Source organism: Oncorhynchus nerka, linkage group LG28 (assembly GCF_034236695.1).
Source record: "Oncorhynchus nerka isolate Pitt River linkage group LG28, Oner_Uvic_2.0, whole genome shotgun sequence".
In the NCBI taxonomy this organism is placed as follows: Eukaryota; Metazoa; Chordata; class Actinopteri; order Salmoniformes; family Salmonidae; genus Oncorhynchus; species Oncorhynchus nerka.
The window spans coordinates 47809189-47824761 of NC_088423.1; the positions used below are offsets into that span (position 1 = coordinate 47809189).

At 44.1% G+C, this 15573-nt stretch overlaps 1 pseudogene; it reads right to left on the minus strand.

Annotated features, from left to right (window-relative positions):
- LOC115113327 (uncharacterized) overlaps window positions 1-15573 on the minus strand; it is a 114536-nt pseudogene that overhangs the window by 11626 nt on the left and 87337 nt on the right.

The window sequence follows — 15573 nt, forward strand, 5'->3', positions numbered from 1 at the left end:
CAGTAATGTAACAAAATGTGGAAAAAGGTAAAGGGTCTGAATACATTCCGAATGCACTGTATTGGCCTATGTCAAGGTCTTTGTGAAGGCTGGCTGAATTTTGAATTTTCGTTTTCCTTCTCCTTGTTTTTGTTTTCTTGGAAATGTTGATAGTAGAGACTTCCATCAGAAGAAACTGTGTAACCAAGCATTTATATCGGCTAAGAAATGCATTGCAATTAATTGGAAGGTTGGTAATCCTCCAACAATGTCACAATGGATGGCAGAAATGTCAAGGTATGTAACTAGGATTTGATTTATTACAATATTAAGGTTATGCTAGTCAACTTTCATAAGGTCTGGATGCCTTATATGGAATACGACAAAAGGAGTCTGTATGGAAACCCTTTTTTCCATGAATTTGCCTACAACTCCAGCAGAAAGTACCTGGATGTGAGTAAGTTCTTCAGCTTTTGTATTGAAAACCTGCCCAAGTCAGGGGCGATACCCATTTAGGCAATCCCTAGCTGCTGGGCTGCTCAGTCCTGGGCCTGGGGGTCTGCCGTCCTGTGGGTTGTCACTCTGGCCTTGGCCTAACACACCCAAAACCAATAATGAACGTTTCACTAAGATCCTAAAGCGGAGTGTTAGGTTGGGGCACTGCAGGGTGGTGGACACCTAGGGGCAGGACGAATGACCCAGCTATATTGTGTGCAAGTAAAATGAGCTTTACAGTACTATTAGGCCTGTACTTTTGTTTCCAAACCTTTCCCTTGGGAGAAAAAAAAAAGAAGTTGGGAAGGAAATAGTGTTGGCAGAGAGTTGAGTTACTGACTAGACTGGATGGGGTCGGGCGTGCAAGCAGCTTGGGCTGGCTGGGCGGTTTGACTGAAATTTGACAGAGGATGTCTTAAAGACAATCAAAAGTAGTTCTACTTTATTTTATAAAGAATTTTTCATTTGTTCAGCTCTTGGTTAAAGGTGCAACACAATAAAGGTTTTTGAATTACATTTGATCGAGTTCAGTCTTATCAACCACTCAACATATTTAATAATGATCTAATAATGATGATGATGATGATGAATGCAATTTTGCTTATTTTTTGTTGTTCTAAATAAAGATGTCTAGAAGGGCCATGGGTCATATTAGATGGTGTAGAAATGCAAGAAATGGGCTTTAGATGCCCCAAAAAATTATGGTGGAGGACCCCCCCCCCGCCCGGATATGTCCCCCCTCACTTCTGAAAGAAAAGTTGCGCCCCTGGCCCCAGACAAACTACTGCACCCACACCCTGATCAGAGAGACACAAACACACACACATTTATGTTACAGCAGAGCATGGTAGACAGCATGTACCACCAGTCTAGAGGCCAGGATCAGGGCAGCACAGTACAACACACACACAAACACACACACAAAACTGCAGTAACACACCGCACAAATAAAATGGACCCCTACTACACAACACCATTCAATTAAGATGTGTGTAAAACAGAGCTAACATGCCATTACACCACATGGAGACTATGGCAGGAAACCAACCGTCTGTTACACAACTCTAATCCTAACCTTGAAAAGCCTCCACAAAAGGAAAAGGGATCCTGCTCACACAGATTGTGTGTATTTTTCCTGAGAGGAAAGTCTTTGTAATCCAATCCTTACTCTCCACTCTCATTCACTCATTGTTAATACAGTGGTGTGTGCATTGGGGCCCCTACACACACAGACACACAGTCGGCCAGCTCTCCACAACTGTCGCCAGGTGCTGGGCAGTTGGGCAACTAACATGGGGCCTAGAGTGAAGTGAGACTGCTGAGTAAATCTATCTCCTTCATCCACGGTTCTATCTCTGAATACAGGAGTGACAGCCTCACAGCCACAGGTATGTGGGTTCTTTCATAGATGGACGGAGAGAGAAAAGGAGGGAGGCTACGCCTCACCTACTGTACTCCCACCTTTCCATTAATGCCTGTACATAAATCACAGACGGCTTAGGGCTGTTTTGGCAGCAGGGTTTCAATGGAGGACAGGGTACCATTACCGGTGGCCATTTTGAGATCACTCTTAAAGTTCCAGTACCAGTCAAAAGATTGGAAACACCTACTCAAAGTTTTTTCTTTATTTTTTACATTGTTAAATTATAGAATAATAGTGAAGACATAAACACGCGGAAATAACACATATGGAATCATGTAGTAACTAAAAAAGTGTTAAACAAATCAATATATATTTGAGATCTTTCAAAGTAGCCACCCTTTTCCTTGATGACAGCAACTTTTCACACTCTTGGCATTCTCTCAACCAGCTTCACCTGGAATGTTTTTTCAACAGTCTTGAAGGATATGCTGAGCACTTGTTGGCTGCTTTACCTTCACTCTGCGGTCCAACTCATCCCAGGTGATTGTAGAGGCCAGGTAATTTGATGCAGTACTCCATCACTGTCCTTCTTGGTAAAATAGCCCTTACACAGCCTGGGAGGTGTGTTTTGGGTCCTTGTCCTGTTGAAAAGAAAATTATAGTCACACTAAGCACAAACCAGATGGGATGGCGTATCGCTGCAGAATACTGTGTGCCTTGAATTGTAAATAAGTCACCAACAGTGTCACCAGCAAAGGCACCCCCACACCTCCATGCATCAAGGTGGGAACCACACATGCGGAGATCATCCGTTCATCTACTGTGCATCTCACAGAGACATGGCGGCAAATTTGTACTCATCAGACCAAAAGGACAGATTTCCACCGGTCTAATGTCCATTGCTTGTGTTTCTTGGCCCAAGCAAGTCTCTTCTTCTTATTGGTGTCCTTTAGTAGTGGTTTCTTTGCAGCAATTCGACCATGAAGGCCTGATTCACGGAGTCTCCTCTGACCAGTTGATGTTGAGATGTGTCTGTTACTTGAACTCTGTGAAGCATTTATTTGGGCTGCAATTTAGGAGGCTGGTAACTTTAATGAACTTACAGTTTCCTCATAGAGCTTGATAGTTTTTGCGACTGCACTTGAAAAACATTTAAAAGTCCTTGAAATTTTCCAGATTGACTGACCTTCATGTCTTAAAGTAATGATGGGCTGTCATTTATTTTTGCTTATTTGAGCTGTTCTTGCCATAATATGGACTTGGTCTTTTACCAAATAGGGCTATCTTCTGTATACCAACCCTACCTTGTCACAACAACTGATTGGCTCAAAGACATTAAGGAAAGATATTTCACAAATTAACTTTTAACAAGCCATACCTGTTAATTTAAACACATTCCAGGTGGCTACCTCATGAAGCTGGTTGAGAGAATGCCAAGAGTGTGCAAAGCTGTCATCAAGCAAAGGGTGGCTACTTTGAAGAATCTCAAATATAAAATATATTTAGATTTGTTTAACACTTTTTTTGGTTACTACATGATTCCATATCTGTTATTTCATAGTTTTGATGTCTTCACTATTATTCTACAATGTGGAAAATAGTACAAATAAAGAAAACACCTTGGATGAGTAAGTGTTCTAAAACTTTTTACTGGTACTGTTTATACATGTATAAACAATATATATTTTCTATTTATCTGGTCATAAGTTTGAAAAAAGTCTAGATATTGTTTTTAGGCCATATCGCCCAGCCCTAGTGAGTCTTTTGCCCCAGGTAGAAACAGTTCAAAGGGCAGTCCAAAACAGAGCACATTTGAAGTATCCACACCAAGGCTAACAAGTGAATGCAGTTTGGGCATTGTAAAATACTTTGCAAACAACTCTTGTAAGTGCACATAAAGTGAACATCCACAGTTCTGGTACTGTATCTCCCCTCCTTACATTTACGTCTGTCCCCATAACATACAGCTGGAACAGAGTGTGACTTGCTTACTTAACAATGGTTGTACATCTATGCACCAATGACTTCCAGGCTGGACTGGGAGAAGTTCAGGAGCACTATGCCGGACATTGACACTAATGGAATCTTAGGGTGATGTGATAAGAAAAAGTAGAGTATTTTTCTGGATAGAATACTCTCGGGCAGGCCGCTTGTGATTTATTTCAGGCAGCCTATGTCCAAACAGTAAAAAAAAATATATATATATATCACACACACTGTTCAAAAAAATAAAAGGGAACACTAAAATAATACATCCTAGATCTGAATGAATGAAATATTCTTATTAAATACTTTTTTCTTTACATAGTTGAATGTGCTGACAACAAAATCACAAACATTATCAATGGAAATCAAATTTATCAACCCATGGAGGTCTGGATTTGGAGTCACACTCAAAATTAAAGTGGAAAACCACACAACAGGCTGATCCAACTTTGATGTAATGTCCTTAAAACAAGTCAAAATGAGGCTCAGTAGTGTGTGTGGCCTCCACGTGCCTGTATGACCTCCCTACCATGCCTGGGCATGCTCCTGATGAGGTGGCGGAAGATCTCTTCCCAGACCTGGACTAAAGCATCCGCCAACTCCTGGACAGTCTGTGGTGCAACGTGGCGTTGGTGGATGGAGCGAGACATGATGTCCCAGATGTGCTCAATTGGATTCAGGTCTGGGGAACGGGCGGGCCAGTCCATAGCATCAATGCCTTCCTCTTGAAGGAACTGCTGACACACTCCAGCCACATGAGGTCTAGCATTGTCTTGCATTAGGAGGAACCCAGTGCCAACCACACCAGCATATGGTCTCACAAGGGGTCTGATGATCTCATCTCGGTACCGAATGGCAGTTAGGCTACCTCTGGCGAGCACATGGAGGGCTGTGCGGCCCCCCAAAGAAATGCCACCCCACACCATGACTGACCCACCGCCAAACCGGTCATGCTGGAGGATGTTGCAGGCAGCAGAACGTTCTCCACTGCGTCTCCAGACTGTCACATGTACTCAGTGTGAACCTGCTTTCATCTGTGAAGAGCACAGGGCGCCAGTGGTTTTTGCCAATCTTGGTGTTCTCTGGCAAATGCCAAACGTCCTGCACGGCGTTGGGCTGTAAGCACAACCCCCACCTGTGGACGTCGGGCGCCCTCATACCACCCTCATGGAGTCTGTTTCTGACCGTTTGAGCAGACACATGCACATTTGTGGCCTGCTGGAGGTCATTTTGCAGGGCTCTGGCAGTGCTCCTCCTTGCACAAAGGCGGAGGTAGTGGTCCTGCTGCTGGGCTGTTGCCCTCCTACGGCCTCCTCCACGTCTCCTGATGTACTGGCCTGTCTCCTGGTAGCGCCTCCATGCTCTGGACACTATGCTGACAAACACAGCAAACCTTCTTGCCACAGCTCGCATTGATGTGCCATCCTGGATGAGCTGCACTACCTGAGCCACTTGTGTGGGTTGTAGACTCAGTCTCATGCTACCACTAGAGTGAAAGCACCGCCAGCATTCAAAAGTGACCAAAACATCAGCCAGGAAGCATAGGAACTGAGAAGTGGTCTGTGGTCACCACCTGCAGAACCACTCCTTTATTGGGGGTGTCTTGCTAATTGCCTATAATTTCCACCTGTTGTCTATTCCATTTGCACAACAGCATGTGAAATGTTTTGTCAATCAGTGTTGCTTCCTAAGTGGACAGTTTGATTTCACAGAAGTGTGATTGACTTGGAGTTACATTGTGTTGTTTAAGTGTTCCCTTTATTTTTTGAGCAGTGTATATTTATTAAAAATTTTAAAAATACATTGGGGTAGAATTTCTTTTTCAGTGTAAACTTAAATGACTAAAACCAGATATAAAGTATGTAGAACAGATAATGGACCTAAACATTTTTAAATAACCATCTTTGAGAAGAAAAAAAATACACCAAAATAAAAAACTAGACAGAGAGAACCTAAAATCCCCCAAATTATGCTTTCAGGAGTATTTCTGTCATTGCATTGGGCCCCCATTGATTTTGCTTTAATGTTTGAGTCACCCAGAAAGCATAAGTCATGACAAAATGTGTAGATTTGCAGGAAATTTGTTTTAAAATTTGTAGAATTGCAGGAAAAGGGTGAGAAATAAAGTAGCACCACATGAGGTAATATACCACCACATTAAGAATTCCACACACATACTGTACAGAGTAGGGATGGGCACGAGTACTCCACTCAAGGTTTGTATTCGATTACTAATAACTGAATACAAGTACGCAACTTTACACATGCGCCCATTTAACATAAACACTGACAAAATGTCTAACTTTTAATTAGTTGGCATATGTCAAATTCAGTGAAAATGCAACATGTTCCGTCTCAGTTGTGTATCAAAACAACCTGTAATTGAAACAAGCGATAGCATACTGCAAACTTGTTTTCCTTCAGCTGCGTTTCACACTAACAAGAGAGTACTCGCGTACTCAAAAATGATTTTCATGAGAGTACTTGAACATAGACATTCTTTGAAATGCCAGTCCCTAATACAGAGGTGAAGTATTACAGACCAGGAGTTTAGTCTTGACCATGAACAAATGTGTCCAAGCTGAGGCAAGGCCCACAGCTCTGGTGTCTGTCCTGTGCGAGTCGCCACTCTGCAATGGAGGTATTTTTACTCCTCTGGACTTTCAGATCCTCCCAGCTAACCCAAACCACGGACACACAGCTGTGACACACACACACATGCGCACACAGACGCGCGTACAGACAGACACACACAGACACATTTCTTGTGCCTCTGCGTTTCTCTCTCACTTTCATCCCTCCCTCCCTCTCTCTGTCTTATCTATCCGTCTCTCTTGGCCTGGAAACCCGATGTTGAATCTCATTGAATTCAACATCGGGCATAAATGAGCGTTTGGATCAGGAAAGTTTCCACTACCGATCTCTACAAGCCAGAGTGTTGAATACAATTTGTTGAATAAAACTCACTTTACCGGGGTTCTGTGCGGTTGGTCCTTTTGTGGGTAGGAATGTGAGGCAATATATCCACAGGATATAGTAGTAGAATATAATCAACTTTTCAAAGTGCTGGTGCTGTAGTGCGTTCCGATTCCGATCACCTGAAGCATGTGCACAAGATGAAGATCAATGCACGCCATGCATACTTGCCAAGCTCGTGCACACGTTTACATGGCTCTGCGCATGCCTCTGGTGATAGAAATCACACTACCAGCACTTTATTTCGACTTCCATGTGGATACATTGTCTCACATTCCTACCTGCAAAAGGACCTACCGCAAGGACAACCGGTAATTAAGTTCAAATATAATTTTATTCAACATTCTGGCTTGTAGAGAAACCCCCCCCCCAAACACCTGTTGACATTCCTTTTGCATATTTCTCTGAGTATTATTTATTTAACAGTGCAGCGCTGTTATTAAAGCTTTTAAAATGAAAACCCCTTTATGGGGTGTGTGGTGTTGTGGTGAGTACGGGACATGAGCAGGTTATACGGCTTCTGTGGCCCTCAGCTCGTGACTGTGCTGCTGTCTCAGACAGATATTAAAAGTAGCATGCCCCCACAGCTGGTCTCTAGTCTCTCTATCGGTCTCTCTGCTGCTCCATGGCTTTTACTTTTTACTACCCCCTTTAATGAGCTCCCGTCTCACCCTGCACTGAATCACACACAAGCGCTCTCTCCCAAACAGACACACGCACACACACACTCACACACATCCTCCACACACACACACACACACTCCGCACACATCCTCCACACACACACACACACACATCCTCACACACACACACACACACACACACACACACACACACACACGCACACACCTTACTCAGCAAATCAGAGCAGAGGCAGTAGGGATGACCAGGGACATTCTGTTGATAAGTGCGTGAATTGGACCACTTTTCTGTCCTGCTAAGCATACGAAATGTAACAAGTACTTTTGGGTGTCAGGGAAAATGTATGGATTAAAAAAGTACATTATTTAGGAATGTAGTGGAGCAACAGTTGTCAAAAATATAAATAGTAAAGTACAGATACCCCAAAAAACAACTTAAGTAGTACTTTTAAGTATTTTTACACCACTGCTCACAGGAACTGGAATGCCCTGCTCTCTTAAAGACCACCAGCTCCATCCCACACAGGAAGTCAGTCCAAACGCTGTGTTTTCTCCCAGAATGCTTTACTGGAGCAGAGGCTCGCCATGGAAACGGTGTCCTTGGCGCGGAGATGCACGGCTTAACGGGCTGGCAGGTTAAAGATTAATGGTTGGGCAATAAAACTGCTCTCAGTAAAATACACACACGCACGCACAAACACACGCAGACACACACGCAGACACACACACACGCAGACACCATTATACACATCCCAGCAGCGATGAGTCCTGTCAACTCTAACACAGCGTAATGATAGGAATGGCAGAGCAGAACGCTGGGTAATGGATGGCTGTCCAGTGTTTATGAGGAATTTAAAGATGATTCCGAAACAGGCTGCCCTTTGACTTAAAACTCCACCGTATGTAGGAGCGGTGCTGCCTGGTGGTGGAGTGGAAAGTTACCAAACCTCAGAGGGACCGAGGAGAAAGAGAGACACTGAGGTTCCCTCTGCCTGTGCGGTGTGCTTGGCATAACCTCGTGGTGCTATTAAGCTCTCGCGCAATAACAGATTTGTATCTGTAATCAATTCGCTATAATTGTCTACGGTTTGTCACTGGAGAGAGTGGAGGTTGAATGAAATTGAGGTGCGTGGAGTTGTGGGTTTGATTCCCCCATAAGGTTTCATTCGTTGAAAATAGGTTGACTGTTAATAGTTTTGGAATAAACCACCAGCTAAATTACGAACTACCAAATAACCGTACAATCATGAGTTTATCATGAAAACATTACCAGACTAGAGGAAAACTCTGGTCCTAGTGGCCCTCAGTGGGATGTTTCCTTAGAGACTGAAGCTGGAGACTGAGGGTGGGTCTCATGCAGGGCCAGGGTAGTGAGGGTAGAGATGATTGTCTCCTGGGGCCAGAGGGTGCCTCTCGAACCTTAACCATCCCTCTCCTCTCCTTTCCTTCCTTCCTTCCTTACCCCCTCCTCTCTTTCTAGCCACCTCAGGATCTCTCCCAGGGCCAGTACTGCAACAGACACCCCAGGAGCAGGAGTCTTCACAGTGGTTCCCTATTTCTCCTCCTCCATGCCTCACAGCGTAGGGCTCTCCACGCTGGCGCTGAGTGCACATGTTTACAAGGAAGGCCAGTGTCTCCTCACGCAGCTCCTTTATCTCTGAATTTGAGGGAGACAGAAACTGAGTATATTAGATCACTCATTGGCACACGCACACAACTGACAAACACTTAGGGAAGGGAGGTGCTGCCAACCCTCTGGGGTCTAGTCTACAGGTGAGGGGTGTACCGCCTTGTTGTACTCTGTTGGAATGGCTCATCATGACTCAGTCTGTCTGTCCGGTCCAGGCTCCAATGGATGACAGACGTACAATGACCACAAATGTACAAACACCAGTTTCCTCCAAAACGCAGCCTTACAGCACTACCAGGCCGGTTATTGGTAACTCAATATTATTCTGTAGCTACATTCCCCCTCCACCCCTGAGCCTTACTACAAACGCCCCAAAACTGTCCATCCAAGACATCTCACATGGCCTCTGACGACCAGCTCAATTAGTTTAACAAACACACACAACTCATCCTCTTTTTCCTCATTCTCCTCTTATTTGTTCCCCTCCCCCACCCCCAAAAAGACACAACAACAACAGTGCAACTCAATCTGGCCCCTGAGCACCACTCAAGATGGGCCGGGACAAAAGGGGTGGGAAACGTCACATTCCCCCGGAGACGGCCTAGGTTTTACCATGGAACCAAATCCTCAAAAGGGATTGGCTGCCACGAGTGGCCCCTAATAGCCATAATGGGAGGGCAGTAATGATGAAGGGATGAGAGAGGTGGGAGAGGGACTGGGGTGATGGAGATGACTGGAGAAGATTGGGAGCATGTCACAGAGAGAGAGAGAGAAAGCGGGGCTGTCTGGATTTGGGGGAAGGGGTGCTATGTCGACGGGATAGGTCGGTTGGGTTTTCGGGAAAGGGGTTGCCAAGCCTTTCCTCTCAGTTAAACCCCCATGTAAAAGCATACACTTGCACGCACGCTCAATCAAGACGTTACACAACTCAAGTGTATCAGAGTCTCACACCCCCCACACACTGGTTACTGGCAGAGCTGGAGGGAAGTGAATGGGAGCAAACAGGGAGCAGCCCAAACTCCTGACTCTGGCTTCCCTTTCAACTAGCTCCAGACACTCATTATACCAGCTGTGTGTGTGTGTGTGTGTGTGTGTGTGTGTGTGTGTGTGTGTCCTTCCTTACCAGGTCGGTTGAGAGAGTGAGAGATGGAGAGAGAGAAAACATCATTAGGCAGCAGAGCTGTTTTTATAACGGCATTTATTAAAATAGCTGAGAATCTAGCGGGGGGGGGGGGACAGAGACAAAATTAAGTTTGGAAATTAAAGGCGTTCTTCTACTGGCCACACTGGGCCAGACGGGCTGTGTGTGTGTGTGTGTAAGGAGAATGGATACCAGAAGCCAGTAGCTCTGTGTGTGTGTGTGTGTGTGTGTGTGTGTGTGTGTGTGTGTGTGTGTGTGTGTGTGTGTGTGTGTGTGTGTGTTTATAAGGTCCAGACAGTAGTCAGAGGAAACACACACAGTCATACAGAGACCTACTGTCACCATGACCACTCAACCACAGTACAACCATCAACCAAACTCAAAACAGACCAGGAGCACACTGACTGACCACGGGTTCTAAATGACTCAATAGCCCATCCATTTTAGCAGCGAAGCTTATAAAAAAAAAAAAAAACACTAATCATAACACAAAATAACAGAAACATACAAACTACACAACATTTCTCCCCTCCCTCCTCAAAAAATGTAAATGACAAAAATCTTAAAATAACCAAAAACCAGCACAAAAAGTAAGTTTAACATGTGGACAAGGGGTGATGGTGTGCGCGAGTGAATTAGAGAACTATATTAGCATTATACACTACATGACCACAAGTATGTGGACACCTGCTCGTCGAACATCTCATTCCAAAATCATGGGCATTAATGGAGTTGGTCCACCCTTTGCTACTGTAACAGCCTTCACTTTTCTAGGAAGGTTTTCCGCTAGATGTTGGAACATTGCTGCGTGGACTTGCCTCCATTCAGCCACAAGAGCCTTAGTGAAGTCGGCCACTGATGTTTGGCGATTAGGCCTGGCTCACAGCCGGCATTCCAATTCATCCCAAAGGTTTTCGATGGGGTTGAGGTCAGGGCTCTGTGCAGGCCAGTCAACTTCTTCCACACCGATCTTGACAAACTATTTCTGTATGGACCTCGCTTTGTGCACGGGGGCATTGTCATGCTGAAACAGGAAAAGGCCTTCCCCAAACTGTTGCCACAGTGGAAGAACAAAATTGTATAGAATGTCGATTTCTGTAGTTCTTTTCCCTCTACTGGAACTAAGGGGCCTAGATCGAACCATGAAAAACAGCCCCAGAGCATTATTCCTCCTCCGTCAAACTTTACAGTTGGCACTACCTGGCATCCGCCAAGCCCAGATTTGTCCGTCGGCCTGCCAGACGGTGAAGCGTGATTCATCATTCCAGAGAACGCGTTTCCACTGCTCCAGAGTCCAATGGTGGCGAGCTTTACACCAGTCCAGCCGACATTTGGTATTGCGCATGGTGATCTTAGGCTTGTGTGCGGCTGCTCGGCCATGGAAACCTATTTCATGAAGCTCCCAGCTAAAAGGTTATTGTGCTGATGGTGCTGATGTTGCTTCTAGAGTCCGTTTGGAACTCAGTAGTGAGTGTTGGAACCGAGGACAGGCGATTTTTACGTGCTATGCGCTTCCACACTCGGCGGTCCCATTCTGTGAGTTTGTGTGGCCTACCACTTTGTGGCTGACCTGTTGTTGCTCCTAGATGTTTTCACTCCACAATAACAGCACTTACAGTTGACTGTAGCAGCTCTAGCAGTGCAGAAATTTGACATCCTATGACGGTAGAGGTAGTTTCACGAGCCAATGCTAACTAGCATTAGCACAGTGACTGGAAGTCTATGGGTATCTAGTAGCATGCTGTTGACCCACTATGCTGTTTACTTTCTACATCTACGTCATATCGCTGAGTCAACCTTTAAAGAAACTTTGCCAGAGTAACACTAGACCACTTCTAATATGTGTAAATATTCATCAAAAACATAAAATGTCAATTTTTGATGGATTTAGATTAAAAGTAAACAAACTTTTCGCTGTGTAGACTTTCATAATCCAATCCAAGATAATATCGTAAAAGTTCAGTCCAGTCAACTCACAAACCATTTCCTTTCGCTCCGTCTTAAAAGTGTCTGTGTGCAAAAGCAGGCTTGAGTGAAAGTATGAGGCTTGGAGGTCATATGTCATTGTTATGTTATGCACTGGGCCAGTACGTTTGTGTGAGAATAAATGACTATGCTCTGTGCACGCTTGTGTGAATGAGAGGAGAGTAAAACATTTTGATGTCTGCGAGCCCACTATGTAAGAAAGGTGTGTGTGTGTGTGTGTATACTGCTGTAGTCATGGCCCGCGCTGACCCTGGTGTGTATATATATTAGTTAGGTTGAACAAAGTGATGAATAGAGTACTGAGCTGACACACTCAAAAACACTCAAAATGTGCGCGTATCTACAGAGTGTACAAAACATTAGGAACACCTGCTCTTTCCATTTCATAACTGACCAGGTGGATCCAGATGAAAGCTATGATCCCTTATTGATGTCAAATCACTTCAAATCAGTGTAGATTAAGGGGAGGACACCGGGTTAAATAAGGATTTTAAGTCTTGCGCCAATTGAGACATGGATTGTGTATGTGTGCCATTCAGAGGGCAAATGGGCAAGACAAAAGATTGAAGTGCCTTTGAATGGGGTACGGTGTTAGTTGCCAGGCGCACCGGTTTGAGTGCGTCAAGAACTGCAACGCTGCTGGGTTTTCCCCACGCTCAACAATTTCCCCGTGCGTATAAAGAATGGTCCACCACCCAGTTACGTTGACAAAGCTGTGGGAAGCATTGGAGTCAACATGGGCCACCATCCCTCCGGAACACTTTGGACACCTGGTAGAGTCCATCCTCGGGCGAATTGAGGCTGTTCTGAGGGCAAAAGGGCTCTATACTACGAAGGTGTTCCTAATGTTCTGTACACTGACGTGTAGGTACAGCACCTTCAGAAAGTATTTACACGTTGAACATTTTGTTGCGTTATGGCCCGGAATATAAAATTGATTCAATTGAGATTGTGTCACAGACCTACACACAATACCCCATCATGTCAACGCGGAATGATGTTTTTAGACATTTTTATAAATTCATTATAAATGAAAAGCTGAACTGTCTTACATCAATTAGTATTCAACCCCTTTGTTATGGAAAGCCTAAATAAGTTCAGGAGTAGAAATGTGCTTAACAAATCACGTAATAAGTTGCATGGACTCACTCTGTGCAATAATAGTGTTTAACATCATTTGTTTATGAGTACCTCATCTCTATACCCCACACATACAGATAATTGTATGGTCCTACAGTCGAGCAGTGAATTTCAAACACAGATTCAACCACAAACACCAGGGATGTTTTCCAATGCCTTGCAAAGAAGGGCACCTATTGGTAGAAGGGGAAAAAAGAAGAAAAAAAAAGCAGACATTGAATATCCCTTTGAAGTACAGTATTAATTACACTTTGGATAGTTTATCAATACACCCAGCCACTACAAAGATACAGGCGTCTTTCCTAACTCAGTTGCCAGTGAGGAAGGAAACCGCTCAGGGATTTCACCATGAGGCCAATGGTAACTTTAAAACAGTAAGAGTTTAATGGCTGTGATAGGAGAAAACTGATGATTGTAGTTACAACATTGTAATTACTCCGTAATACTAATGTAAAGGATAGAGTAAAAAGAAGGAAGCTTGTACAGAATACAAATATTCCAAAACATGCATCCTAATTGCAATAAAGCACTAAAGTACTAAAATAAAACTACAAAAAAATGACCACAGAAATGATCTTCATGTCCTGAATTCAAGGCATTATGTTTGGGGCAAAACCAACACAGTACCACTCCTTGTATTTTCAAGCGTGGTGGTGGCTGCATCATGTTATAGGTATGCTTGTCATAGGCAAGTGTAACAGTATAACTTTAGACCGTCCCCTCGCCCATACCCGGGCGCGAACCAGGGACCCTCTGCACACATCAACAACAGTCACCCACGAAGCATCGTTACCCATCGCTCCACAAAAGCCGTGGCCCTTGCAGAGCAAGGGGAACTACTACTTCAAGGTCTCAGAGCAAGTGACGTCACCGATTGAAACGCTATTTAGCGCGCACCACCACTAACTAAGCTAGCCGTTTCACATCCGTTACACAAGGACTAGGGTCTTTTTCATGATAAAAATACACGTTATAGAGCTAAGCACAGGCTTATACTGAGTTCTATAAAGCACTAAAGGCTATCGACACTAAAAAGTCTGCAGGTCCAGGCAACCTATCTGGACCCCTACCTCTTAAAGATAGCAGCTGGTATTATTACTGAACCTGTGGCTCACATTTTCAACTTGAGTCTCTTGACCAATTCAATACCCAGCATTTGGAAATCAGCTTATGTCCTCCCACTACTGAAAGGTGGATCCCTCCGATGCTAATAACTATCGTCCTCTCTCTAAACTCCCTATCCTGGCCAAAGTCTATGAATCCCTAGTGAACTCAGTTATAAAACATATTATTTGAAAAGAACATACTGAGCGGGGTTTAGATCAGGGCACAGCACCACAACTGCAGCTATGGCAGTGGCGAATAACATTATTAATGCACTTGATAAAAAGCAGCATTGCGCTGCTCTGTTTGTGGATTTATCAAAGGTCTTTGATTCAGTTGACCATGAATTGTTGCTAGATAGACTCCGAAACATTGGTCTCAGTGAAGGGGCAGTAAATTGGTTTAGGAACCATCTTTCTGACAGAACATAATGTGCATATACTGACAATCACAAGTCTAGCTTTCTTGAGATTAACAGAGGTGTGCCCCAGGGTTCCATTTTAGCTCCTGTGTTGTTCTCAATTGTTATTAATGATTTGGGAAATGGGATGCAACCAGCAAAGTTCCATCTATATGCAGATGATACAGTCATATATTAATGTGCTCCTTCTCTGGTTCAGGCTGTTGAAGAGCTCCAGACTTCTTTTCATTCACTGTAGGCCTCCCTTTATGGTCTCAAACGGGTCTTGAATGTACAAAAAAATGTATGACCTTTACCAGAGCTAGAGCATTAGCATTGTCACATCTGGTGGCTTATCCAATGAAAAAGTGTCATCCTACAAATACCTAGGTATTTGGTTGGATGACAAGTTGTCCTTAAAAGTTCATGTGGATAAATTGAAATTTGGTTTTTATTTGATTTGTTCAGGCCACTTTTCTCTCTGTAATTGATTATGGTGACTTGTTGTATATGCATGCAACCTCCTCTGTCTTACAGAGACTGGACTCTGTTTATCATGCATCCTTGCGCTTGATTACAAGTGGCAAGTCACTCACCCACCATTGCACTTTGTACCAAATGGTAGGTTGGACCTCACTTCATATGCGCAGAAAGATACGTGTTCATCTACAAATCCCTTTTGGGTAAACTCCTGTCTTACCTCTGTAGTCTGCTCTCCTTCACCACCAGCAG